We start from the raw sequence: 27232 nt of genomic DNA on the forward strand, positions 1-27232 counted from the left end.
GCATCACCGGGTGTGACCCAAAAAGAAAAAAAACAATAAAAAATGCATATACAGGAATAAGGATAGGTTGGTCAGATGAGTGGAGTAGAATTGAAAACCCATTAGTAAAACTCCAGATGTATTTATAGTTAATCTATAACAATGGAGATGGGTGTATGAAGTAGAGCAAGGAAAGGCTCTTCAATAAATGGAGATTATTGAAGAGATTATTATTAATGAAATAATCACTTGAGAAAAGAAAATAGAAAGAAACTGGACCTACGTCTCATGCCAGACATAAAAATTAATTCAAAATGGATCAAAGACCTAAAGACTAGACCAGAAACCATAAAATAAATTGAGGAAAACTTAGATAGAACTTACCAGGATCTGAACCTTAAAGGTATTTTCAGTGACTTGATTTCTCTGGCACAGATAACAAAAATAAAACAAACAGTGGAACTATATGAAGTTACAAAGGTTTTGCATGGCAAAATTAGCTTGGACTAAAATATAGAAATCCTATAGAAGATATGAGAAGATATGTGCACAGAATATATCAGATAAAGGCCTGTAGCACTGTAGCACTGTCCTCCCGTTGTTCATCGATTTGCTTGAGCAGGCCCAGTAACGTCTCCGTTGTGAAACTTGTTGTTACTGTGTTTGGCATATTGAATACGTCACGGGGAGCTTGCCAGGCTTTGACGTGTGGGTGAGATACTCTCAGTAGCTTGCTGGGCTCTCCGAGAGGGGCGGAGGAATCAAACCCAGCTCAGACAGGCTGGCTGCGTGCAAGGCAAGCCCTCTACCGCTGTGCTATCACTCCAGCCCCAGGTAAAGGCCTAACATCCAAAATGTATAAAGCACTTACAAAGCTTAGCAACAAAAAAGCCAAAAAGCTTTTTTTGGCTTCAAAGTACCATCAAAAAATGGGGAGAAGGGGGGAGTGTGTGGCATGCGTGGCTCACTGGCCTGGAAGCGGGGGGCCTGCAAGGTGTGCTGGTGGCTGGAGCAGCGAGGGACCCGCAGCCATGGCTCCCAACGTGCCCGTGCACACACACGCTGACGAGTACCTGAAGGGCATCCGGGCTGTGCTGCTAGGGCCGCCGGCGGCTGGCAAGGGCACCCAGACACCCAAATTAGCCAAAAACTTCTGTGTCTGCCGTTTAGCTACCGGGGTCATGCTGAGGGCGATGGTGGCTTCTGGATCAGAGCTGGGGAAAAAGCTGAAGGCCACTATGGACGCTGGGAAGCTGGTGAGTGATGAAATGGTCGTCGAACTCATCAAGAAGAATTTGGAGACCCCACCATGCAGAAACGGTTTCCTCCTCGGCGGCTTCCCTCGGACTGTGAAGCAGGCAGAAATGCTCGATGACCTCATGAAGAAGACGAAAGAGAAGCTGGATTCTGTGATAGAGTTCAGCATCCCTGACTCTGCTGATCCGGAGGATCATAGGAAGGCTGATTCATCTAGCAAGTGGTTGTTCCTACCATGAGGAGTTCAACCCCCCCAAAGGAATCCATGAAGGACAATATCATGGGGGAGCCGCTGGTCCGCCGATCAGACGATAATGAGAAGGCCTTGAAGATCCGGCTGGAATCCTACCACACGCAGACCACCGCCCTCGTGGAGTACTACCACTCTGCCATCGACACCTCCCAGACCCCTAATGTCGTCTTCGCGAGCATCCTAGCAGCCTTCTTCAAAGCCACATCCTAGTAACAGAAGGCCAGGCGAGACCACCACTGCTCATCACCCCTCAGCGTGATCCCTGCTCTTAGGTGCTGGGCGGAGGGCAGGGGCGGGCAGGGTGAGACCCGGGAGAGAGGAGTGGTGAGGCATCAGGAGGAGGGGGTAGGGGAGCAGCAGTGTTGTGATGAGCCTTCTACAGACTACAGTAGGAATCTTGACAAGTACTAACAATTATTTTGGAAAGCCTATTGGAGGGTAGGAGTAGAACTAGGGAGACGCAGTATTACCTCGAAGAAATCATGGTTTCACGTCCTCTGGACTGGTCACTGTATGTTTTTAAGCAATACCTTGCGACCTCAACTTTGGCCTCAGAGCCTCATGGGCTGCCAGCTCAGGAGTGCAGGAGAGCGAGTCTTCCTGTCTCCCCTGTACCTTGGAACAGGGAGAGTTGATGCCTCAACTCGCTATCCATGCTGTGAGGTCTGAAAAAATCACCTCCACATGTGAAAGTGATCCTTGGGTGTGTTCTGGGGGCAGCAAGACTCCTGATCAAGTTTACTAGAGTCAATGGGGTGCAGATAGGCCTCACTGCCCTCTAACTTAACACTTATTGACCAATCTACCTGTTCCGGTGGGGGAGCTTTCAAGAGCCCCTACCTCCACCCCTGGCACCTGCTCCTCTACTCTTGCCTCTGTCCATGGTACGAAAAGACTCTTCAGTAACTCAGCAGGTGTGCTTACAGCAGCATCCAAAGATTGTCTTTTCCACCCTCGAATTCTGTGACTGGGATCGCTTGACAGCTCTGTGATGTATTTTCAATGAGGTGCCTTTCCTAATGGACCAAATGCTGCCTTGTTTTGGCCCCTACTTCAATAAAGTCTATTAAAAGTTTGTACCCCCCCAAAAATGGGGACAAGAGATGAATAGATACATCTACAAAGATCTCATGAAGGTCAGAATAATTTAAAACCTAGTGCCATCCTTAGAAATTATTTAGCAGATTTCCTCTGGCAGCAAGGTGGCTGCCGCCTCGGGGCTTATAGGAAAGCCAGGTACGAGCAGGTGGTGACGGGGCAATTGCAGTCTCATGGGAAGGGGGACGGTACCAGTTTGTCCTTCACGCCCTACCTAGGTCATGAGTTGCCCCCCACAAGCGGCTCTCCTGCATGGCCATGGCTCCAGATGCAAAGGGACTTATTCCAGAGCCCAGCAGCTTGCAGAAGAAAAGTGAATGGGCCATGCGTTAAACTATGGCACCATGCCTTCCCAGGAGGGAAAGGGTGTTGCTCCCTTCTGCCTACCCCCCCCCCCCCCCCGGTAGCAAGGTGGCCGCCGCCTCAGAGCTTATAGGAAAGCCAGGTACGAGCCGGCGGTGACAGGGCAACTGCAGTCTCATGGGAAGGGGAGTGGTACTGGCACGTCCTTCATGCCCTATGGAGGTCACGAGTTACCCCGCACGAGCGGCCATAACGCCAGACACACAGAAACCAATCTCATAATTATCTGACTCTTTGCAGAAATCCAAAATCGTGGCCATGTGACATTATATGATTCTCATAACCAGCTATAGAAAACAAAATATTTCACAATGCCTTTTCAGTAATTCTGATTGTTTGGGGGGGGTGGGAATTCTAAACAATAATGGTGCATCTTTTGTCGAAATAATGAATGTAATCAATGTAGAGAAGAGTTAAGTAGAGATCATCTGCCTCACAGACATTTGGAGGGGGGGAGGGGGGTATACTGGGGTTCTTGGTGGTGAAAAATGAGTACTGGTGAGGGGAAAGGTGTTTGATTATTGTATGATCGAGACTTAAACCTGAAAGCTTAGTAACTTTTCCCACAGTGATTCAATAAATAAATATAAAAAGAAAAAATTAAGGTGGAGTTCATGCCCAATTCAATCAGCTAATCAGTGGCTGAATAAATAGCAGTACTCCTACAAAAAAATTTAAAAAAAGAAATTATTTAGCAAATTTCTGGATTATTGTTAAACAATCCCAAAAGTCACAGAAAATGTCTAGTCTTCCTGAGTTGATAATTAATATTTGTGATATATACCTTTTATAAGGTATTTTAAGTTGTTAAAAATGAAAACTGAGCTTCAAACTACAGAGCAAGTACTCAATACAAACTTTTTATTTCAATAATAGTCATATGGATCTAAGGCAAAAATATATTTATGGGAAAAACTTTTTTTTTCAAAGAAAAAGGTCATTCCAATATATCCAGTGAAGGTAAAGCTCTCAGTGCATTATTCAGGGTGAAAAGGAAGCTTTGAAGCTTTAGAGATCCAGGATATTATTAAACCCCTTTGACAATAAACCAGGCTGGTCTCAGGACCTGTTTCCCACCTAATCTCATTCTGCATCAGCTCTCCAGGCAAGCTGAATTGTTCCTGTCATGCTTAATCATCACATTTTGTGGCTTCCAGATAAACATTATCAAAAGGAGGATTGAGACCTAACCAAGTACTGAGTAGCTCACTATTCCTTCTTTTGTCCCACGAAATGGAGTTTGATCACGTGGATAATTTAGCGGACATTTATTAAGTCCTCCTATAGACATCCGTGTGGAGCATATGAGAATGGCTCCCACTTTCAAGGGATTTACAGATGCAGTAATTTTCTGTTTTGTGAAGCAGAGCTCAACTCTATCAAAAACAAAAGAAACAGTGGTTCCAGAAGGAATGTGCGATTTGTTTTAGTTTATGGTACAGAGATTCTTCTTTTTGTGAAAAAGAGAAAAAGATCTCATGAAGTTCTGAGGGGAGGGAGGTGTAGAGTGTCTACATTGTAAACAGGACATGCAATCTGTAATGCCTCAAAGTATGAATGGCCTTCAGAAACCAGGTGTCCATTTGATGTCAGCCTTAGTTCTACATATTGAGGAAGACTAGGGAGATTATGAAGTTGTCATGTTGGAATAGGAATTTACAGAAGAGAGGAAATTCTAACTCGATCTTGAAAGATGGGGGAAAGCTTGGGCCACGAGCAGTGCTATTCCTGGCTACTCTGTGCTCAGGTGTGATCCCTGACGGTTCTTGAGGGACCATATGCAATACCAGGGATTAAATTAGAGTCAGCCACGGTAACGTGCCTTAAGGCAAGCACTTTACCTCCTATTTTTCCATCTCTGACCTTGAAAGATTTTTGACAAACATGGATGAGAAGAGTCCACCATTTTTTTAATATGGCAGCCTGAATGACTATTATGAATCATGAAACTGACCGTTTCATTCCTCTATTTGAGAAACATGAACACTCATTTTTGTATTATGAGATAATAGTGCCAGGCACACAGAGAATGGGGAAACTGAGGAAGAAAAAAGAGCCATTTCACATCTGGAGAGATAGTACAAGAAGCAGGGTGCTTGCCTTCTTGCATGCTGCTGATTCAGGTTCCATTCCCAGTAATCTATATCATCCCCTGAGCCCTACCAGTAGTGAATCCCGAGCACAGAGGCAGGAGTAAGCCCTTAGCACTGTTGGGTGTGTCCCCCAAACAAACAAAACCAAACCCCAAAAAGTCATCTCAGCCCCAAAGCCAGCTACTTAGTGGATGAACCAGACTAGAACTCAGTGCCCAAAGGGGCACATTCTTTTCCTTTAGGAGTCTCAAAATTTAAAAAAAAATTTAATTGCCATCCTAGAAACAGAAACTTAATAATTTTATAAGCCATATTTTTCAAATAAATCACTAGTAAATTACAGAAGGATCTGGGTGGAGGATGCTCGACTCCAATCCGAGTAGGCTTGGAGATCTCGGCCCCGGAACCCATGTGGCTTTGTCCCTCTGTCCAAATTCCAGTAGGCGGGGGTCACACCCACCAACTGGCCCCCTGGCGCCATGTAATCCCATCAGCGGCCAAGACTCTGAGTCTATAAAAGACCTCCAGGTCCCGGAGGAGAAGAGCGCAGTCTCCTGCCCCCGTGCCTGGCTTTTCCTCGCCGGGGCCCTTGGAGGGGAGCGGGTTGAGCTTTCCTCCCCGCCCTGGCCAGGGCCCCGGCAGCCAAAGACCTCCAGGACCAGCCACCACCATGCTGAGACCACTCTCCGCACACCTGAAGGTACCAGCAGAGGGACAAAGCCACATGGGTTCCGGGGCCGAGATCTCCAAGCCTACTCAGATTGGAGTCGAGCATCCTCCACTCAGATCCTCCAAATTCCAGTAGGCAGGGGTCACACCCACCAACTGGCCCCCTGGCGCCGTGTAATCCCATCAACGGCCAAGACTCTGAGACTATAAAAACCAGCTCCTGGAACCGCGTGGCCACATTCGCAGCCGCGCGACATCTTATTATGACATCTCATTCCTACTTTTACAAACTGGCAGGCTACTGGATGTAGCCTGCCCACACGGCAGAGTCTGGCAAACTCCCCGTGGCGTACCCAATATGCCAAATACCAGTAACAATGATAGGTCTCATTCTCCTAAAGAGCCTTGAATATAATCTCAGGGCTAGGATGAAGGAGACGTTACTGGGGCCTGCTCGAGGCAATCGACGAATAACAGGATGATCTGTGATCTGTGAACTTACAGAAAATAATGGGGAACTTTTAATAAATTTAATCATGATACATGTTTGCTTTTGCTATTTCTTTAACATTGTTCTTGATTCTCAGATCTAGCGATAGGAAAGAGAGGTTGGCTCTCTTTTAGGAGAGATAGCTCAGTTGGCTGAGCACATGCTTTACCCCAGAGACACCTGAATTGATCAACATGGTTTTCTGAGTACTGCTGGGAATAACCCTTAGCAAAGAGCTTAACGCTGGGTGTGACCCAAAGAAAAACACAAAATAAAAGTAAAAATAAAAAAATGAAGTCTAAAAATTGGGGAAAACTGCAATACTATATTTAGGTGATAATGATCTCAATAGAAATCTGAGGGGGGGAAAAACCATTTTTTTTTTAAGCCCATAGAAATAAGATGTGGAAAAAAAAAAAGACATCTTGATTGTGCTGGGTAAGATGTAGCAACCTCTTCTCCGAGCCACTCCTTTGCCTCCGGACTTCTCTGGGGCCAGCAGCCGCCCGACCTGGGGCCCGGGCCCGGGCTCAGCCGACGACCCTGGGCTCTGTGTCAAACCAGTTTGCAGGTGGCTGCGCCAAGGCGCCCGAGGAAGCACAGGAGGACGCGGTCCAGCCGGCCGAGGAGCCGCAGCTGCTGCACGGGGCCTGCATCTGTAAGTGGTTCAACATGCGCATGGAGTTCAACTTCCTGTCCATGACCACCCGGCCCGCACCGGGGTCGCGGTCGACCCCCCCGGTGGACGTCTTTGTGCATCAGAGTAAACTGCACATGGAGGGTTTCCGGAGCCTGAAGGAGGGGGAGGCAGTGGAGTTCACCTTTAAGGAGTCCGCCAAGGACCTGGAATCCATTCGAGTTACTAGTCCAGGTGGGGTGTTCTGTATTGGAAGTGAGAGGCGGCCCAAAGGGAAGAACATGCAGAAGCAGAGATCTACAGAAGACAGGTGCTACAACTGTGGTGGTCTAGACCATCATGCCAAAGAATGCAAGCGGCCGCTGCCCCCAGCCCAAGAAGTGCCACTTCTGCCAGAGCATCAACCATATGGTGGCTTCCTGTTCGCTGAAGGCCCAGCAAGCCCCCAGCTCCCAAGGGAAGCCTGCCTAATCCCTTGCCCTGCGGCCTGAGGCCCAGACTTGAGCCAGTGGGTGAGGGCTATCCTTTTGCGATCAGCAAGTTTCGAGGAGCAGGCATCAATCAGCAGAGAGGAGAAAGTGGGGACAGGGTGGGAAGTGGGCAGCTGGCACTGCCATGTATGTATTTCAGGCCGGATCTAGAGCTTCACCCTCTCTTCCCTCTTGGCAGTGAGGGAAGGGGGGTGAGGTAAAGGGACTCCAGTCATGCTGTCTAAATGCATCTGAGGGCTTTGGGGGCTGCCCCCCTCTGCATGCTTTATCTGAGTCTCTATGCCCAGGATCTCTTGCTTTCGAAATGTTCGGGACACGGAAGTGGTTTTCCTTTTAAAGAAGGCTACGTAACTATTTTCCATGCCAGAGTGAAAAGAATGATCAGACAAGAGACCAGATTAATGGGCCCAACCCACAAGCTTCTGCATTCCGTGGGAGGGAATCTCAGGGCTAAGACAGGCTTTTTCTACATCTTGTCTCCCAACACTCTTGGATTAGAGTGTTGGGAACTGTTCCAAGCCATGGATTGTGATGAAAGGCCAAAGGGGGATTCGAACGGTGCTGATCTATCTGCTCCTAAGCACCCTCCCCATTCTGGGCCAGTATGATTTTATTTGCTGCCTTGGATTGCTGCACCGTGGTTCCACCTTCTCCAGGATGCCAACTGCACTAGCTGTGTGCAAATGACATTGTGCATTTTATTTTTTTTCTTAATATAAATATTCTGGTTTTGTATTTTTGTGTATTTTAATCTAAGGGCCTCATTCCTGCACTGTGTTCTCAGGTACATGAGCAATCTCAGGGATAAGTCAGTGGCAGCTCCGGGTCTGCACAGCAGGAATACTTTTTGTTGTTTATCAGCAGGGAAAAAAACTATTTGAAGTGGATTGAACTACCTCAGGTTTGGTTTTGGCTTTTTTGGGTTTTTTTTTAATTTGTTTTTTTTGGGGTTTTTTTTTGGCCAATTGTGAGCTGACTTTTCTGCTGTTATGCCATCTTGAAACCCCTTCACCTTCAATGTTTTCATGGCGGGGATAGGTTTTCCCTGGGTGCCCTGTGACTTGATTTCCTCCCCAAAATTGGAATCTGGTCTGAACAGGAAAGGTGGTGCAGAGAGGGGTTAGGAGAAGCTGGGCCAGGCAAAGGCACTAAGAGGAAGCCAAGATCAAGATCAGGTGAGGTCTGTGTGTGAGATGGAGGATTCCTGTCCCAGACCTCTAACCCCAGGGCACAGGACTCTTGACATCCCAGATCCCTCTTTCACTGGATTGGGCTAGACCTACCATGCACAACAGGGTGAATGGGTGCTTGCCAAAAAAAAACCCCCAAAATAGTTTGAGTTCATAAGGATAGTTTTCAGAGGATATCTCTGTATCCACTTTGAGAGGCCTAGGTATGGATATGAAACGGACCAAATCCAGAATCTTTAACTCTTTGGCTTCCTGATGTCTCCTTTTTGGGGCCAGTGTCCTACCCTGCAGTATCAGTGATTCACATCGTGGTAGCCAAAGGAGAAAAGGAGGGGTACATTTGTTTACGTGCTGTGATCCCTGCAAACCTCTACCTCACTGTGTTGAAATGGGTCAAATGCAGTAGACCACACTGGGTGAATTGTGTCTGATCCTGGGTTCTTGTCTCCCCCAACCTGCAGCCCCTTCTAGTTATTGTATTTGTCTGGGATTTGTAGGACTTACAAGTAGCTAATTTGGTGATTTCTAGGTGGCCTAGTTTGTGTAAATATAATGTGTTGGTCTTCATGTTATTTTGGGGTTTTATTGTTTACAAAACTTTTGTATAAGAAAAATAGCCGAAGCATCTTTGACACAAGGTTCTGCACCAGGTAAAAGGATCTGAAGCAAGCTTGGGTCCCTTCTTGAAATGGGGGTCTTGAGCCACCCTTTCTCTTGTGTTACCCTGCCTGTTTCCTATTTTGAATCAGATCTTCTGTCCCTCAAACTTCTACCACCTCCTGAATTTTTTACCATTTCCTTGATTCCCCCTTCTCCCCACACTTCTCCCAAGTCCTCACCCCCCCCCCCCCCACCAATCCACACAACCTTGCAAGTTTGTGTGGTGTATCTCTACAAGTCTTAAAGTGATTTTTACAAAAGTCCTTTAGAAGTTCAGAACATTCTATTCCTTGCACCCAGCCTTTGAAGACAGGACTGTCACTTGCCATCTTTTATGCCAAACATGCGCTGCTGTATTACTTTAGTTTGGAATCTTAGGGTAGGGAAGCAATGAGGGGGCCTTCTGTATAAAGTGGGATTAGGAAACTAAGGAAAGGGAAGATGAATGTATATCCAAGTCACTCAGGAACTTTTGTGCCGGTACAAGAAATTTAGGTCAAAGTGGCCACAAGATTGTTTAATAGGACAGACGAATGTAACTCCATGTTTACTGCTAGAAACCAAAGCTTTGTGTGAAATCTATGGGGAGGGAAGGCAGGAGAGTGGGAAGCATGTACCTTATCCCCTTCCCTCATCCCATGGGCTGAGACTGGAGCCCATGGTCTCCGGTGACCCCATCCTTGGGAAATGTTTATTTGATGGTTGATTTTGCTGTATGGGTTACTTCCTTTCCATTTTGCAGTCATTTTGCTACATACATGCTGATCCTTTTTCCAATTTCCTTTCTGTACCCTGGGAAAATACAATGAATAGATAAAAACTTATTCGTATTAAAAAAAAAGATGTCTTGATAAGGGACTAAAAAGATCAATATAGCTTTCCTATGCATTAGCAACATCTGACTACAAATGCAATAGGAAGAATCTCATTCACAATCATACCAAAAACTTTAAAATATCAGATAATACTTTTTTTATTTAGTATTTTCATAAAAGAATAACAAAGTCATTAATGTTTACTAAAATATGTAAGGAATACGTTTCAGGATAGACTAGGATAAGGACAATAAAACTTTATGGTGACTTTATATTAAATGGACACTATCATTTCTCTTTTAATGCAATTCCAACCATGGGCAATTTTATTTTACATTTGGAACTTAATATGTGAATTCCAAAGTTCATCTGGAATAAAAGCACAAAGAGAAATAAATTTTGGAAATAGGTAAGAGGTGTGTTTTGTAGAAATTAAAACTATATTATAGGTCAAGTTATTTAATAAAACAAATTTAATAAAACAAATCAGTGGAACTGAAAAAGAGAGTCCCAAACAGTGCCACTGATTTACGGCAACCCAGTATAAGGATAGCTTTCACATTAGTGAGGAAAGTGTTTATTTTATATTGGAAGACTGGCTGATTATTTGGGGATATTTACCACACTAAGCCTAATTTTCTCATAACAACTAGGATAAATTCCAGATTGATTAAACACTAAAGGGAAAATGTAAAACTATTTTTGGCTCCTAGTGGCTCTTAGTTCATGCTCCAGGCAGCAGGAGCCAGAGTATGTTTGTCAGTTTAGTGAGCACACAAAAAGCTGGCCTGAATCTGTAGGTCAGGGAGAGAACACAAACTTGAACTTTGGGAAAACAAAGTGGAAGCTGTCGATGCTAAGCCCGGGGTACTGCAAGATGGAGAAAATACACACAAACTTAAGAATTCTGCACAGGAGTAAGAAATTTAGGGCAAGTATATTCTTCAGTCTGAGAAAGCCTCACGGTTACTAGCAGATTTGACTGAAGGCATTTCTCTCCTGAAGCACAGTTAGTAAAGACCAGAGGAAGTGATTGTGACTTCCAATGTGATTACAGCAACACAAAACTTTATCAAAGAATGTTAAAAGTTGGGGCATCATAAGATCACCAATGATGATAACATCACCAATACAGAAGATCATAATGACCTTCTAGTTAACAACCCCAGTGATCTGCTAGTAATGGACCCCAAAGAATCGGAGATCTGTGACTTAGTCCCTAAAAATACTGAAGTTAGCTTTAATTTTTTTAAAAAAGAAAAAACCTAAGGGCCAGAGAAATAGTCCAAAGGGATTAGTGCATCCTTTGTATGGTCTAGTCCTAATTCAAGTTCTCACACCACATGGTACCCCAATACAACTTGGAGTGAGTTCTGAGGACAGAGCTGGGGGTAGCCCTCTGAAAACAACTCGGTGTACCTTCCCAAAAAACACCCACAAAACTCAGTGAGCTAAAGGAAACAATGCATAAACAAAACAAGAAGTTTAAAGAAGAGATAAACCTCATTTTAAAAAATTTAGAGAACCAAACTTCCAGATAGAAGAATGTAATGAATGAAATGAAAACTGTAACAGAATATCTATAATAGAATAATGGATCAAACCAAGAAAAGAATCAGACAAAAGACAGGACTTTGCAGTAATCAGAAAAGAACAAAGTAAAAGCAGTGACGAAAGCCTCAGTGTGGTCTATGAGATACACGGAAAAGAATTAATTTTCTTAGTTCTGAGATCAGAAGAACTAATTTTCAAATTATTGGAGTTCCAGAAGAGAGACAGGAGGGCAGAAAACTCTAATAATAAGCTAAAATTAAATAGAGAGGAAAGAAATCAAATACCTGGAAATTAACTTACTACTGAGCAACCAATAGGTAGATGAAATCAGAGAAGAAATCAAAAAATTTCTGGAAACAAATGAGAAAGAAAATATGAGTTACCAGAATATATTGAACACAGCGAAAATAATGTGAAGAGGAAAATGCCTAACAATGGAAGAGTTTATTAGGAAGCAAGAAGGGGCTCACATAAATAACCTAACTGCACTGTTAAGCACCTAGAAAAAGACCAGTGAAAGGAATCCAAAGCAAGCAGAAAGAAGGAAATAATAAAACGTAAAGCAGAAAATAGTGAAATGGAAACCCCAAAAAACTATCCAGAAGATCAACGAAACCAAGAGCTAGATCTTTGGAAGAATAAACAAGATTGACAAACCATTAGCAAGATTCACAAATAAAGAAAGGGCAAAAACCCTATCAGAATATTCCTCAAAAGAAATATCTGACCCAGTGATAGACTAATTATCATCAATTTAAAAAAATAATTAAGGGACCGGAGCAATAGTACAGCAGGTAATATGTGTGTCTTGCATGCAGCTGAACTGAGTTTGATCCCTGGCAACCCATATGGTGCTCTGGCCACTACCAGGAGTAATTCCTGAGTGCCAAGCCAGGAGTAACTACTGAGCATCGCTGGGTGTGACCCCAAAAGCTGAAATAATTAGTTAATTAAGATTAATATTGATTTTGGGACTGGAGAGATAGAAATAGGGGTTAAGGTACTTGCCTCACATGCAGTGAACCCTGGTTCAATCTCCCAGGACAGCATGTGGTTCCCGCAGAACAAAACAAAAGAATAATACTGATCTTGGGGCTGGAGCAATAGCACAGCGGGTAGGGTGTTTGCCTTGCACGCAGCCAACATGGCTGACCCGAGTTCAATTCCTCCGCCCCTCTCAGAGAGCCCTGCAAGCTACTGAGAGTATCTCGCCTGCATGGCAAAGCCTGGCAAGCTACCCGTGATGTATTCAATATGCCAAACACAGTAACAAGTCTCACGATGGAGACGTTACTGGGCCCGCTCGAGAAAATCGATGTACAACGGGAGGACCGTGACCGTGAATACTGATCTTAGATAGTAAAAGAGGTAATTCTGGGGTTAAGGACTTGCCTTGCATGCTGGGGACTCTGGTTTGAATCCGCAGCACCACACAGCACTCCTGAACAAAGAGCTAGGAACAGCTCCTGAGTTAATAACAAGAACAACAAAAAAGAATATGAAAAAAAAATAGTTTTACACAAATTTTTTCGGAGAAAAGTAACATTTTGGGGACTAATTTCATGATGGATAATATATATATTTTAAAATGTATCTCAAAACCATAATTATTTAGGAACTAAATTTGCTAAGAGAATTATTTTTTAAATGTATACTATACCATGGATATTAAGAGACTGAGATTGTTAAATATTTATGCATATGGTATATACATGGGTTTAATATACAACATATATTTCCTAGCTCTGCTAAAAACACTGACAGGAAAAAACAGCAACATCCTGGGACAGTTCCAACAAATCCAACGATTTAGATCTTGGTTCTAAACATTATTCTTCAATAAAAGGAACTAAGGCTCCTTGGAGAAACACATGTTCTAGGACTGAAGCAGAAAATATATAGAACATCTTGAAAGGAAGAAAGTGCTTAAGCACTAAAATAACTAAACCCACCCCACATAAATGATGTATCAGGGTAGCACAGGAGTCAACTGAAAGAGCTTCCAATGGTTAAAGATGGAACAATTTGAACAAAATTAAGAAGAGAATTATATTTAGTATCCAAATTAGAAAAAAAAATACCCTATGCTAGAGAATGTTAAAGAACTGTAGGGATAGTCACATGTAGAAAGATTATCTATCAGTATGGAAGCCTAACAGTACTCAAGCATGTAAATGAATCCTAAAAATTGTTACATGAAGTCTAAATTCATAAATAGGTATTGATAGTCACTTAATCACTTAACTTCCCGTTAGTCGTCGATTTGCTCGAGCGGGCGCCAGTAACGTCTCCATTTGTCCCTGTCGCGTGCTAGTGTAGCCCAATGGCATCTGTTCGCTCCGGGAACATGAAGGGCCTCAAACAGATCGTTCATGATCTTGACGAAGAAGTCTGACCATCTGGTAGGTGGGCGGCCACGCAGTCTTTTGACATCCCGTGGAATCCAATCAGTAACAGCTCTAGTCCAACGGTTGTCTTTAAATCTCATTACGTGACCAGCCCATCTGATTTTCGACACCTTGGCAAATGAGACAGCGTCCCTGATCCTTGATCGTCGACGGATGTCAGAACTCCGGATTCGTTCTCTCATTTGAGTGAAACGTGATATTCCAAGCATAGCTCTTTCTATTCTTCTTTGGGAGACCTGAATAGCGTTCTCATCCTGTTTATGTAGGGCCCAGGTCTCTGAGGCATATGTTAATGCAGGAAGAACAGTGGAATCAAAGAGATGTGCCGGGAGCCGGAGGTTCTTCGTCCTCTTAGCTATTTCTTCGACGTTCTTGAAGGCGTTCCAAGCCGCTCTCTTCCTCCTGCTCAGCTCGGGTGCCAGGTCATTTGTCATGTTGACCTCTCGACCTAGGTACACATAGCTGTTGCATTCGGAGATGGTCGTTCCATTGAGAGCGAATGGGGCGTCAGGAACAAGGCTGTTTCTCATAAACATTGTCTTCGTAAGATTCAGCTGTAGTCCTACCTTTCCACACTCACGGTCAAAGTCGGCAAGCATTTGTGCCGCTTGGCTGATGTTTGGTGTTATTAAAACAATGTCATCAGCAAAGCGGAGGTGGTGTAGTTGCCGACCATCTACCTTCACTCCCATTCCTTCCCATTCCAGTCGTCGCATGATGTTCTCGAGGGTGGCACTGAAGAGTTTTGGTGAAATGGTATCACCCTGCCGCACCCCTCTCTTGACATCAACGATCACTTCTTTGTAGAATGGTGAGATCCTGGTAGTGAATCCGCAATAGAGCTCACGGAGGATCCTGATGTATTGGGCTTGAATGCCCTGATTGGCTAGGGCTTCAATGACCGCTTCCGTCTCAACAGAATCAAAGGCCTTCTTTAAATCAATGAACGTTAAGCAGAGCGGCATCTTGAACTCCCGAGAAACCTCAATGAGCTTGGTGTGGATATGGTCGATGGTGCTGAATCCTTTGCGGAACCCTGCTTGCTCGCATGGTTGTCCTTCATCTAATGTTCTGCCAATCCTATTCAGGATGACTCGAGTGAACAACTTGTAGATGACAGACAATAGGCAGATCGGGCGATAGTTGCCAATGTCATGGATGTCTCCCTTCTTGAACAGTAGTACGGTCCTGCTGGTTTTCCATTGGGACAGAACCTTGCATTCAGACAGGTAGCGAGTGAAGAGCCGAGCCAGTGTATTGATGAGTACTGACGGCAGGTTCTTCAGGTGTTCAGGTCTGACCTTGTCTGGGCCGGGTGCTGTTTGTTTCTTTATCAACGAAATGGCGTGTCGGATTTCGGAGGGGAGAACGTTGGGAACAACATACCCATCCTGTGGAATTTGGTATGTTGGCAAGTGGACATGGCTATCGAAGAGATTTGAGTAGAAGTCATGGATAATCTTCTCCATTGCCGTTCTGGAGGATGTGATGGATCCATCAGGACGTCGGAGGGCAGTCATCTTGGTCTTATAGTTGGCGAAGGACAGGCGGGCCTTACGAATACTTTTCCCGGCTTCTGCCGCATCTACCAGTACTTCTGCTCTTCTCTCTTTGAAGTCTTCCTTGATCGCATCTCTGCACTGCTTTGCGAGCTCGGACGTTAGCTTGCGGTTGCCTGAGGCATGCGCCAAACCACGCTGGCGAATTAGCTCAAGAGTTTTCGAAGATAGACGGCTTTTTGTGGCTATCTCTCTCTTGGCGTTCCTCGCACATTCATGGAGGTGCTGAACCAGTCGATCGTATTCCTCGTCAATGTTGTCAACAATGGCATCTTCCCATGTTGCCGCAATAGTACCAAAGAGTTCCCAGTTGGTGGTCATTCTGGGAGTTCTCTTTTTGAACTTTGCAGCCCTTTCTCCCCGCTCTGTGAAGTAGAATTTTGCACGAAGGAGACGGTGGTCCGATCCCGTTCGAAATTTTGGGACAACAGCGACATCAGTCAGGCAAAACCGTCGATTGAATATGATGTGGTCTATTTCGTTGTGGAATCGTCCACCGGGAGACTCCCATGTCCATCGTTTAGATTCTGCCTTCTGGAACTGTGAGTTACCATGGATGGTCTTGGTCGACATGATGAACTCTGACAGTCTCTCACCCTGTTCGTTCCATTCTAGGCCATGGGTCCCGATGTGAAGTTCTTCAGCTGATCTTCTCGGTCCTATCTTGGCATTAAAATCACCCACAATGATCTTGTAGAAGGTGTGGTCTTCTTTATAGAACTTCTCTAGCTCCATGTAGAACTTCTCGATTTCTCTTTCATCATAATGAGATGTTGGTGCGTAGACAACGAAGATAGAAACTGCAGGCAGTGAGTGGACACTACTTCCACTACCCAGCCGTTGCCACACTCCAGGACGCTTTCCGGACCCGCGCGGCAGCTCCGGCTGAGACCCACGCACAACTGAAGACCCACAGAACAAGATAAGCGGAACTCTCTAAGACCTTGGACTCCAGGCTCGGCGGACCCAGGGACAGAGCTTCTCTGCTTGCTCCCACCACCACAGGTGACAAAGGGATTCTAATCAGGAGCCCCACCCTACCCTGCCCTGTCTGCTTCCATCAACCACCCAGGGATAGAATTGTGCACAGGAGACCCACCCTACCCAGATAAATACCCCACTGGCAGACTTCCACTCTCGACACTACTTCCACTACCCAGCCGTTGCCACACTCCAGGACGCTTTCCGGACCCATCATAAGACACTAAATACCCATCTTCTGGAATTGTCGTACCATATTTGATAGGGTTCAAATATGGTAACACCTACAAGGGTGATTAGAGGTCACCCCAAAAGCCTCTATCCCTCTCGGAAAGACTGGCAAGCTACCGAGAGTATTCCGCCCGCACGGAAGAGCCTGGCAAGCTATCCGCTGTGTATTCGATATGCCAAAACCAGTAACTACAACTGGTCTCATTCACCTGATCCTGAAGGTTTCACCGACATGGCAGCACTGAGAAGGATGAGAAAGGAGAGGCCGACAAAATCTCAAGGCCGACCTAGGCTGCCACAACGAAGGAAGACAAAAATGATCATCTGTACTTTCAATGCACGTACGCTAGCATCAGATGCATCCATCGAGGACCTGATGGTACAAGCGCGAATGATCAAGTACGACATCATTGATCTGACCGAGACAAGAAGGCACGAATCTCACCATGCCGTTTTCGACACTGGAGAAGAATTGTTCCTCGGAACATGTGATAAAAGAGGTGTTGGAGGCGTCGGTGTCCTTGTCAACACAAACTTGGCCAAGAGCATTGATTCATTCGAATGCCTAACAACCCGAATCGGACGTTTACATTTGAATAGGTATTGATAGTAATCATTGGTATACATAGAGGAGCATCCTCCACCCAGATCCTCCAAATTCCAGTAGGCGGGGGTCACACCCACCAACTGGCCCCCTGGCGCCGTGTAATCCCATCAACGGCCAAGACTCAGAGACTATAAAAACCAGCTCCTGGAAGAGAACAGTGCAGTCTCCTGCCCCCGCGCCTGACTGTTCTCGCTCGCCGGGACCCCTTGGAGGGGAGCGGGTTGAGCTTTCCTCCCCGCCCCGACCAGGGCTCCGGCAGCCAAAGACCTCCAGGACCAGCCACCACCATGCTGAGACCACTCTCCGCACACATGAAGGTACTGGCAGAGGGACAAAGTCACGCGGGTTCCGGGGCCGAGATCTCCAAGCCTACTCGGATTTGGGCCGAGCATCCTCCAACCAGATCCTCCAAATTCCAGTAGGCAGGGGTCACACCCACCAACTGGCCCCCTGGCGCCGTGTAATCCCATCAACGGCCAAGACTCAGAGATTATAAAAACCAGCTCCTGGAACCACGCGGCCGCATTTGCGGCCGCGCGACATCTTACTATGACATCTCATTATCTCATTCCTACTTTGGACAAACTGGCAGGCTACCGAATGTAACCTGCCCACACGGCAGAGTCTGGCAAACTCCCCGTGGCGTACCCAATATGCCAAATACCAGTAACAATGATGGGTCTCATTCTCCTAAAGAGCCTTGAATATAATCTCAGGGCTAGGATGAAGGAGACATTACTGGGGCCTGCTCAAGGTAATCGACGAATAACAGGATGATTTGTGATTTGTGATACATAGAGGAGAATATAAGCAAATTTCCTTTGCAAAATAATTACGCATAATTTATATCCTGCTCTCAGAAATTTCTGCACTGTTGGAATAAAAAGTATAGAAGAGTGTTTGCAGTGGAGAAACCTGACAAGTATTGTATCAGCTAAGGGATAAAGGTCAATATCAATTTTTTTGTTTCTGTTTTGGGGTTTCATGAAACTTGGGGACCATATGTGGTGGCAGGGATCAAACCTAGATTGGCTTCCCGAAGTGAAAACAGAGATAGACAAATGGGACTATCTTAAACTCAGAAGCTTCTGCACTTTAAAAAAAAAAACCGTGACCAAAATACAAAGATAGTCTACAGAATGGGAAAGGATATTTGCTCAATACCCATCTGACAAGGAGTTGATATCAAGGATATACAAAGCACTGGTTGAACTCCACAAGAAGAAAACATCCAACTCCATCCAAAAAATGGGGCGATGAAAGGAACAGAAACTTTCTCAAAGAAGAAATCCGAATGGCAAAAAGGCACATGAGAAAATGCTCTACATCACTTATCATCAGGGAGATGTAGATCAAAACAACAATTGAGATATCATCTCACACCACAGAGACTGGTCCACATCCAAAAGAACAAAAGCAACCAGTGTTAGCACAGATATGGTGAAAAAGGGACCCTTCTTCACTGCTAGTGAGAATGCCGACTGGTTCAGCCCTTTTGGAAAACAGTATGGACGATTCTCAAAAAATTAGAAATTGAGCTCCCATTTGACCCAGCTATACCACTCCTGGGAATATATCCCATAGAGGCAAAAAAGTACAGTCGAAATGACATCTGCACTTCTATGCTCATTGCTGCACTGTTCACAATAGCCAAAATTTGGAAAAAACCCGAGTGCCTGAGAACAGATGACTGGAATACTATGCAGCTGTTAGAAAAGATGAAGTCATGAAATTTATATACAAGTGGTTCTACATGGAAAGTATCATGCTAAGTGAAATGAGCTAGAAAGAGAGGGACAGATATAGAAAGACTGCACTCATCTGGGGAATGTAAAGTAACAGAATGGGAGTCAAACACCCAAGAATAGTTGAGATAAGGTCTGCTCCAGGGCTTGGAAGCCGACCTCACATGCTAGGGGAAAAGGCAGCTCAGATAGAGAAGGGAACACCATGTAAAGGATGTTTGGAGGACTCTCTAGGGATGCGGGATGCGAGATGTGTGCTGAATGTAGACTATAGACTGAACACAATAGCCACTCAATACCTCTATTGCAAACTACAACACCCTAAAGGAAAGAGTGAGCAAAAAGTAATGCCCTTCCACAGAGGGGTGGGGTGGGAGGGCTACTAGGATCATTGGTGATGGAGAATGGGCACTGGTGGAGGGATGGGTACTTGATCATTGTATAACTGAAACCCAAGCACGAAAGTTTGTAAGTCCACAACTGTACCTCATGGAGTTTCGCTAATAAAATAAAAATAAATAAATCACGATCATGATCATCCTGTTGTTCGTCGATTTCCTCAAGCAGGCACCAATAATGTCTCCTTCTTCCTAAAGGTAAAGGTAAAGGCCCTCCTGTTGATCGTCGATTTGCTCAAGCGGGCCCAGTAACGTCTCCATTGGAGACTTTGTTGTTACAGTGTCTGGCATATCGAATACTCTCGGTAGCTTGCCGGGCTCTCCGAGAGGGGCGGAGGAATCGAACTCGAGTCAGCCATGTTGGCCGCTTGTAAGGCGAATGCCCTACCCGCTGTGCTATCGCTCCAGCCCTTAAAAGAGTCATTTCAGTGCTCTTTCAGGATTAGGAGAATGAAACCCATCATTGTTACTGGTATTTGGCATATTGAGTTCGACACGGGAAGTTTGCCAGACTCTGCTGTGCGGGCAGGATACTTTTGGTAGCCTGCCAGGTTCTCCAAAGGAAAAATAAGATAGTAAGATGTCGCGCGGCTGCAAATGCGGCTGCATGCTTCCGGGAGCTGGGTTTTATAGTCTCTGCGTCTTGGCTGTTGATGGGACCAACCTGGCACTGGTGGCAGCTGCTGAGTGTGACACCTACCTACTCGAAGATGGGTGGGGGGTCTGGGTGGAGAAGGCCTAGTCCCAATCTGAATAGGCCTGGAGACCTCAGCCCCAGGACCCGCATGCCTGGGTTCCTCTGCCAATTCTTTCATGCATGAGGCCCATCAGGACGTATGGAGGGTGGTCCCAGCATGGCCGTGGCTGGCTCCAGAGGTCCTCAGCTGCTGGGGCTCTGCTCGGGGCGTGGGGGTGGGGGGAGAAACTCAACCCTCCCCCCTCCTAGGGGCCCCAGTGAGGACAGCCAGGTGCGGGGGCAGGAGACTCTTTAAATAAATAAATAAAATGAATGGTGCATTGAAACAATCATTTAACGGTATTACAAATCACAAAAATCTCAATAAAGATTTTAAAAACTCAAACAAAAAAAACCTAGATTGGCTTCCATTGCTCTAGGGATGAAGACCACACTCTTTGACTCATCTTTGACTAATCCAAGCTCATGTCTTTCCTTTTCTTCTGCATTAGACTTTCCTGGCTTTTCAGTGCTTCCTTTTAAATGCTTTGCTGGCTTCTGTCTTCTCTGACCCTCATGACATATCACCTGTTTCATCTTGCAGAAATTGCCCTTCTCAGGCAGCCTTTCCTGATGCCCACACCATCAATGCATGAGCCCTTGGTGTGCGTACGTGTGTGTTGCTACAGATTGACCCATTTTGGGGGAAGGGGCCTTCCGAGCAGTGCTCAGGACCTGGCGGCCACTTGGCTCTGTGCTACTTCGGTCTGGTGCTACTTCGGGGAGGAGGTTTGAACTTGGGACCTTACACACAAGGCATCCATCAGCTTTAACTCTTTGATCTATCTTCTGAGCCAGCAACCATTTTTTCCGACTGAAGTAGAATGTATCAAAGCTAGATGAGTATTTTTCATCTAAACCTGCTCCTCCTTTTCTCCATTTTGGTAAACGTTACATCTGAATGGATTTGTTGATCCAGGCAGAACCCAGAAAGCTGATTTTATCTCAACACTGCTTAATTCTACTTTGCATTCCTCTTGAGCCTCCATTCAACTACCTCCATACCCACTGCACCACCATAATTTCCTCCCAAGACTATGAAACATTCTCTTCATTGGCAGTTGACTCATGCTGACTGGAGTTGATGCTTTCATTTCAGTTTAGCTGAGAGGCCTGGAACAGGGCCTTTCACATTTCTGAGTCTTTTGTTTCCTCACTTGTAAAATAGGAATATTCTTTCTTAGAATGGAATGAAATGGACTTAGCATACTGTACCTGCTCAATGCATCTTCCCTGTTTCCCTCTTGCTTCAGACATTAAACATAACTTCTTGGGGATCCTTTACCTGATTTGCTGTAGACTCAGTACAAGTTTCCACAAATCACTACACTTCTCTCTAACACCTTGCCACTGTGACATCTCTTAACAGTCCTCTACTCGAAGATAAGTCACCTAGATTTTTCTGAGGAGGTGCTTGTTATGAATAAAACTCAATTTATTATTTGACTGGCATCCTCATACAGAATCTTAGTTTCTTGGACTTCTGTCTCAAGAGTATTCTTCCCTGACTGTAAATGGACAGAGAACCACATCACACAAACCAATAACAGACACCAGGAGTTTCCCACCAGATGTTAAATGCAGGGCACGCTGGTGGTGATCCACCATGGCAGATCCCTTCCTATGAAAGAGACCTGGGTCAGGTACAGCTCACTCAGGGCAGCTCTGAAAGAGTAGGAAACCCATCCGAAGAATCAAACTTCCTTGAGGATGCCAGGGGACTGGACTGAGGTAGGGATGTGCAGGACACTCCAGGAGAAGCAATGAAGGCAGACTCCCTCGTCTACGCATTGTGCCAACCCTTCTCAGGCAACAGCTTTTAATCTGGATGTTCCCTGCCGAGGCCACTTGCTTAAGAGGGCCAGCATGATGGGCCTGTCCCTGGAGAAGTCCAAGGTAAGGTGTGGGTGATAGAGAGTATAGAGAGCTATTTGTTGAGGGGGGTGGGTACATCTGGTGGTTCTCAGGGCTCAGTCCTGGGTCTGAGCTCAGAGATCAGTCCTGGTGGGGCTCAGGGGACCATATAGGATGCTGGAGATCAAACCTGGATCATCCACGTGCAAGGCAAGTCTATCTGCCCCCACCTTTTTATTTTGTGAAATTACATGTAAAAACACATGTATATACACGTAGAAATCTAAGTACAAAGCATTATCTGCAGAGATCGATGTGTTATATAAGGTGAACACTTGTGAAACCCACCACTTCGATCAAGACATAGAGCACTGGCATTCTAGAAGCCCACCCCTTTCTTCATCCTCAAGAGAGCCAGGGCTCTGGCTTCCGTAATAATTTCTGCATCCCTGATTTTTGGGGGGCAGAAGCAATACTGGTGGTGCTGGGGATTAATCCTGGTGCATTGGAGGCCACTCTTGGTGGTGCACAGGGGACCATAGAGTGCTTTGGATTGACATAGGGTTCCAGCCCTTGGAGCCATCTCCTCAGTCCATCCCCAAGTATTTTATTTTTTTAAATAGGAAGCTGGAATTTGGGGGTGGGTGTGACTAAGGAGGGAACTGCTCAGAGGCTCTCATGTGTGCAGGACTCGCTATTTGTCCTGTGGGTCAGGATTAGGGATAAAATCTATCTAATAGCCATCTGTGATGAACCCCTTTTCAGCTACATTTTCAGATTCATTCACATTAACTGGTGAAATCCTACTTCATAGAGATGCTGGTCTTCTGCTGGCCAGTGAACTTGAATCTGGCTCTGCAAAAGCCTTGATTACCTTTCTGCATTATCTCTCACCACCTCACATCAATTGTAGTCATTTCTTGCCCACAAAGGCAGGCTTCTAGTCAGCAGCCACTTGGTTGTGGAAGAAAGCAAAAGAAAATCAGGCAAGAAAAGTTATTCTGTTGGGCCCTCAGTGACGAGACACGTGGGGCCTCACGGGATGGGGGTGAAGCTGGCCCGTTCCTCCCCGTCCCAACGAGACACCAAGTTGCTGCCCACGAATGGCCTCTCTGGCTCCTGATTAAGCTGCTTAATGGCCATGATCCCAGAGACTCAGAAACAAATCTCGAAACCCAGCAGCTTTTGGCAGAAATGCGTCCAGACCCTGCAGTAGGTTACTGTCGCCAGGCCAACCCAGGGGGGAAAGGGTGCTGTCCCTTCACCTGCTCCCCCTTGGCGGCTCAGTGGCCGCCATTCTCCAGAGGCCATTGGACAGAGTTGGGCCCTCAGTGACGAAACACGCGGAACCTTACGGGATGGGGGTGGAGCCAGCCCTTTCCTCCCTGTCCCAACAAGACCGCGAATCACCGCCCACGAACGGCCTCTCTGGCTCCTGATCAAGCTGCTTAACAGCCATGATCCTAGAGACTCAGGAACAAATCTCAGAACAGCAGGTTTTGGCACAAATCCCTCCAGACTTGTTAAAATTTCAGAATTTCAAAACTGACATCATGTTATTCATCACTGTCACTGTCCTCCCGTTGTTCATCGATTTGCTCAAGCGGGCTCAGTAACGTCTCCATCATAAGACTTGCTACTGTGTTTGGCATATGGAATACATCACGGGTAGCTTGCCAGGCTTTGCTGTGCGGGCGAGATACTCTCGGTAGCTTGCTGGGCTCTCCGAGAGGGGCGGAGGAATCGAACTCGGGTCGGCCAAGTTGGCTGCGTGCAAGGCAAACGCCCTTCCTGCTGTGCTATCGCTCCAGCCCATGTTATTCATAACCAATAGAAAACAAATTGTCTACTGTTGCCTTTTTGGCAGATCTTAGTGTTGGGGTAAAATCCCAAATAATAATGGTGGGTCAGGTGTCAAAATATTGAATGTAATCAAAGTAGAGAGTAATGTGGAGATCATCTGCCCCACAGGCAGGGGGAGGGTGTGAGATGGGGGTATATTGGGGTTTCTGGTGGTGGAGAATGGGCACTGGTGAAGGTACAGGTGTTTCATCGTATGACCAAGACTTAAACCTGAAAGCTTTGTAACTGCTCTCACAGTGATTCAATAAATAGAATGATAAGAAATGAAAAAAAAAGTGGAGTTCATGCCCAATTCAATCAGCCTAATCAGTGGCTGAATAAATAGCAGTACTCCTACATTTAAAAAAAAAAGTTATTCTGGGGGCGGAAGCAATAAGGACAGCAATTCAGAGCCCTTGATTTGCACATAGCTGGCTAGGTTTGACTCCTGGCACTACATATGGCTCCGAGTCTCACCAAGAGTGCAGGAAGTAAACCCTGAGAACCACCAAGGGTGGCCCCAAAACAGAAAAAAAAATTAAAAAACCCAGCCCCAAGGAAAGTATTCTGGAAACTGACTTTATAGTGAGACACAGCTCTCTGCGCCACCTCTTCATCTGTTAACAGTTCCATTCTCAACTCTTAGGGATGCTGTAAACTTTGGTTATTGAAATTTTCACAAAATAGTACAAAGCATAATTTAAGTTTTTCCAAAGCATTGTAAAGGTAAAAGGTAAAGGCCCTCCCGTTGATCGTCGATTTGCTCGAGCGGGCCCAGTAACGTCTCCATTGGAGACTTTGTTGTTACTGTGTCTGGCATATCGAATACTCTCGGTAGCTTGCCGGGCTCTCCGAGAGGGGCGGAGGAATCGAACTCGGGTCGGCCATGTTGGCCGCTTGTAAGGCGAACGCCCTACCCGCTGTGCTATGTAGAACTTCATAAATCATGAAAATACTGGGAAACTGCTTAAATGAGTAGTCAAATGCGGCTCAGAAAATTAGGTTCATTAATTAAAGTTCACAGTACACTTACTTTGCATGCTGCCACTTGATCCTAGGAACCATAATATAGCCCCTGAGCAGTGCTGGGTGTAAGCCCAGAGACCGCCATACAATAGGCCCCAAGTTAAACAAAATGTACAGCTTCTAACTAGTTGCCTACAGTCAACTAGGTGCTTTCTGAGGAGTCATCTGAGTATCAAGAAATGGAAAACCTTGGGGCTAGAGAGGCAGTGTAGTAAGGCACTTGCCTTGCATGCAGCAACTTGGATTCCATCCCTGGCACCCCTGATGATACAAGCACCACTAGCAGCAACCCCTGAGAACCGCCTGGTGTGGCCTCAAACCTCCCCTACCCCCAGAGGGAAAAACCTAGAGGTCCTTAACTTGATGGCATTGAGAAAATGAAACATGAAGAGGCATGCAATTGTGCATGTTGTGTGGGGGTGGGATGGAAGGGCTGTGTACGTACACATGCTCACGTGGGAACTCCCAATGCTCTAGTTTCCCGTCTCCTGGTGCAGGCCCACTCTGCTGCATCCTCAGCAAAACTTGGCATGATTGTCTCCATTTTTATTTTGGGGGGCCACACCCAGCGATGCTCAGGGGTTACTATCTCTCCGGCCCCTATGTCTCCATTTTTAATACCTTAATTTATACACCACCTCCCCCACTATTTGGTACGGCCCTTAAAAGGAACAAAGAACACAGAGGTGGAAGAGCCACGGATGATCATTTGAAAGCAAGGTCTTCATTTTTTTTTTCTGGCAGGGGGTGGGGACATGGCATGTGTTGTGGGAGGCATGCTCCGTGGTGCTCAGGGTTTACTCCTGGCAGGGCTTGGAGAACCATATGGGGTCCTGGATCAAACCCAGTTGGCCACGTGAAAGTCAAGCATGTTACCCATCGTGTTATGGCTATGGCCTTCACTTCCTCCTGAGGCACACAACCTCTGAGCTGCAGCCCCTTTCTTCAAACTACAGAGCTGGTTCCCATTACCTATGGCACGGCCTTCAGTCAGGAACTTAAAATACATCAGCCAGGAAAGGGAGACATCAGTCTCCACAGGACTTGGAAGAGGAAGAGGGCTGGTGCAGGGGAGGAGGGGGGAGCCCTCTTCCTGTTGCTTTTGGACATTAAAGCATTAGTGCTTCTGCAGACCTACGTTCACTAAACTTTTAAATCCTTTAATAAAGTAATACGTGAATTTTTGTCTTTCAATAGCAGAGTGTTTGCAATTTATTATGCTCGGAAATCCACTCTTCCTTTTCTTTGTCACCATGGCTGGGGATCATGTACTTGGTTGTGATGCAAAGAGCACATATTTACGTGGTGCCTGGGACCCCAACAGCAATGACACGGGGACTGCACTTGGTGTGTGGGGCAGTGCTGTGGATTAAACAGGCAGCCTCAAAATTGCAAAGCAAGCGCTCTACCATTGAGCCACATCTCCTTCAGGTTAGATGTTTTCAGGTCAAAAACTTTTACCTTTGTCGGGTGGAAAAGGCAAGGACAGGGCTAATCATACAGTTTTAATATGCAGCAGGACAGAAGTGCTGTCAGGTTCATTCAGATGTCTGCTGGTAGCCAAGTACAAAATAATGTTACCAGATCACCAGTGGGGATGGAGGCATTGCCTAAGCACCCACTCTTCTTCACACCCTCTCTCTTCATGGCAAGTGCTCTGTTGCAGATGAATGCAATTCCTCACCCACCCATGAGCAGTTGGCACCCAGTTGGCACCAAAGACTTCAGATTCTAACCCAGATCTGTAAGCTCAGAAGCCCAAGGACTTAAAAAACAAAACAACAACAATTAAAAAAAAAAACCTACCAAAAGAGAGATTCTGAAATTACTTTTTTCCACACCCAGTTCTGTGCTCGGGTGTAACTCTTAGCAGTGCCTGGGGGACTTTATTATGCCAGGTTGGTTGCCAGCAAGACAAGTACTGTAACCCATGCACTACTGTGTCTCCAGCCTCTGAAATTGGCTTTAATGGCAGTGGTTCAAAATGTCTTCACAACACTGGCTTCAAATGTCATTTAAAAATTTAAAGATCATCCCTAACACGTATACTAAGTGCGAAAGACTTTTGTCTGCTTGTGACCTCACAGTGAAGACCTTCACTGGCATGCCTGGCTGAGCTTCGCAGGTTTGGTATATGGAGGATATAGGATTGATGCTGTGATCAGCAATGTGATCAGCAAGTCTAGCAGCAACACACTGCTAGTGGCTCTCACTACAGAATAGTTTTTCGTGCTTGTTTTAAGCTTTGGGCGTTTCTCAAGTAAAGGGTTGAAAGGTTTCGGGTATTCTTCCATTA

The 27232-nt window shown here is 45.8% G+C and overlaps 2 pseudogenes; both read left to right on the plus strand.

Moving 5' to 3' along the window:
* The first annotated feature begins 974 nt into the window (after nt 1-974).
* LOC130025741 (adenylate kinase 2, mitochondrial-like) lies at nt 975-1699 on the plus strand (annotated as a pseudogene).
* Nucleotides 1700-4491: 2792 nt separating this feature from the next.
* Nucleotides 4492-7310, plus strand: LOC130025761 (protein lin-28 homolog A-like; annotated as a pseudogene).
* The last annotated feature ends 19922 nt before the right edge of the window (nt 7311-27232 follow it).

The sequence above is a fragment of the Sorex fumeus genome, unplaced genomic scaffold (genome assembly GCF_029834395.1).
Source record: "Sorex fumeus unplaced genomic scaffold, SorFum_2.1 ptg000032l, whole genome shotgun sequence".
Taxonomy (NCBI): Eukaryota; Metazoa; Chordata; class Mammalia; order Eulipotyphla; family Soricidae; genus Sorex; species Sorex fumeus.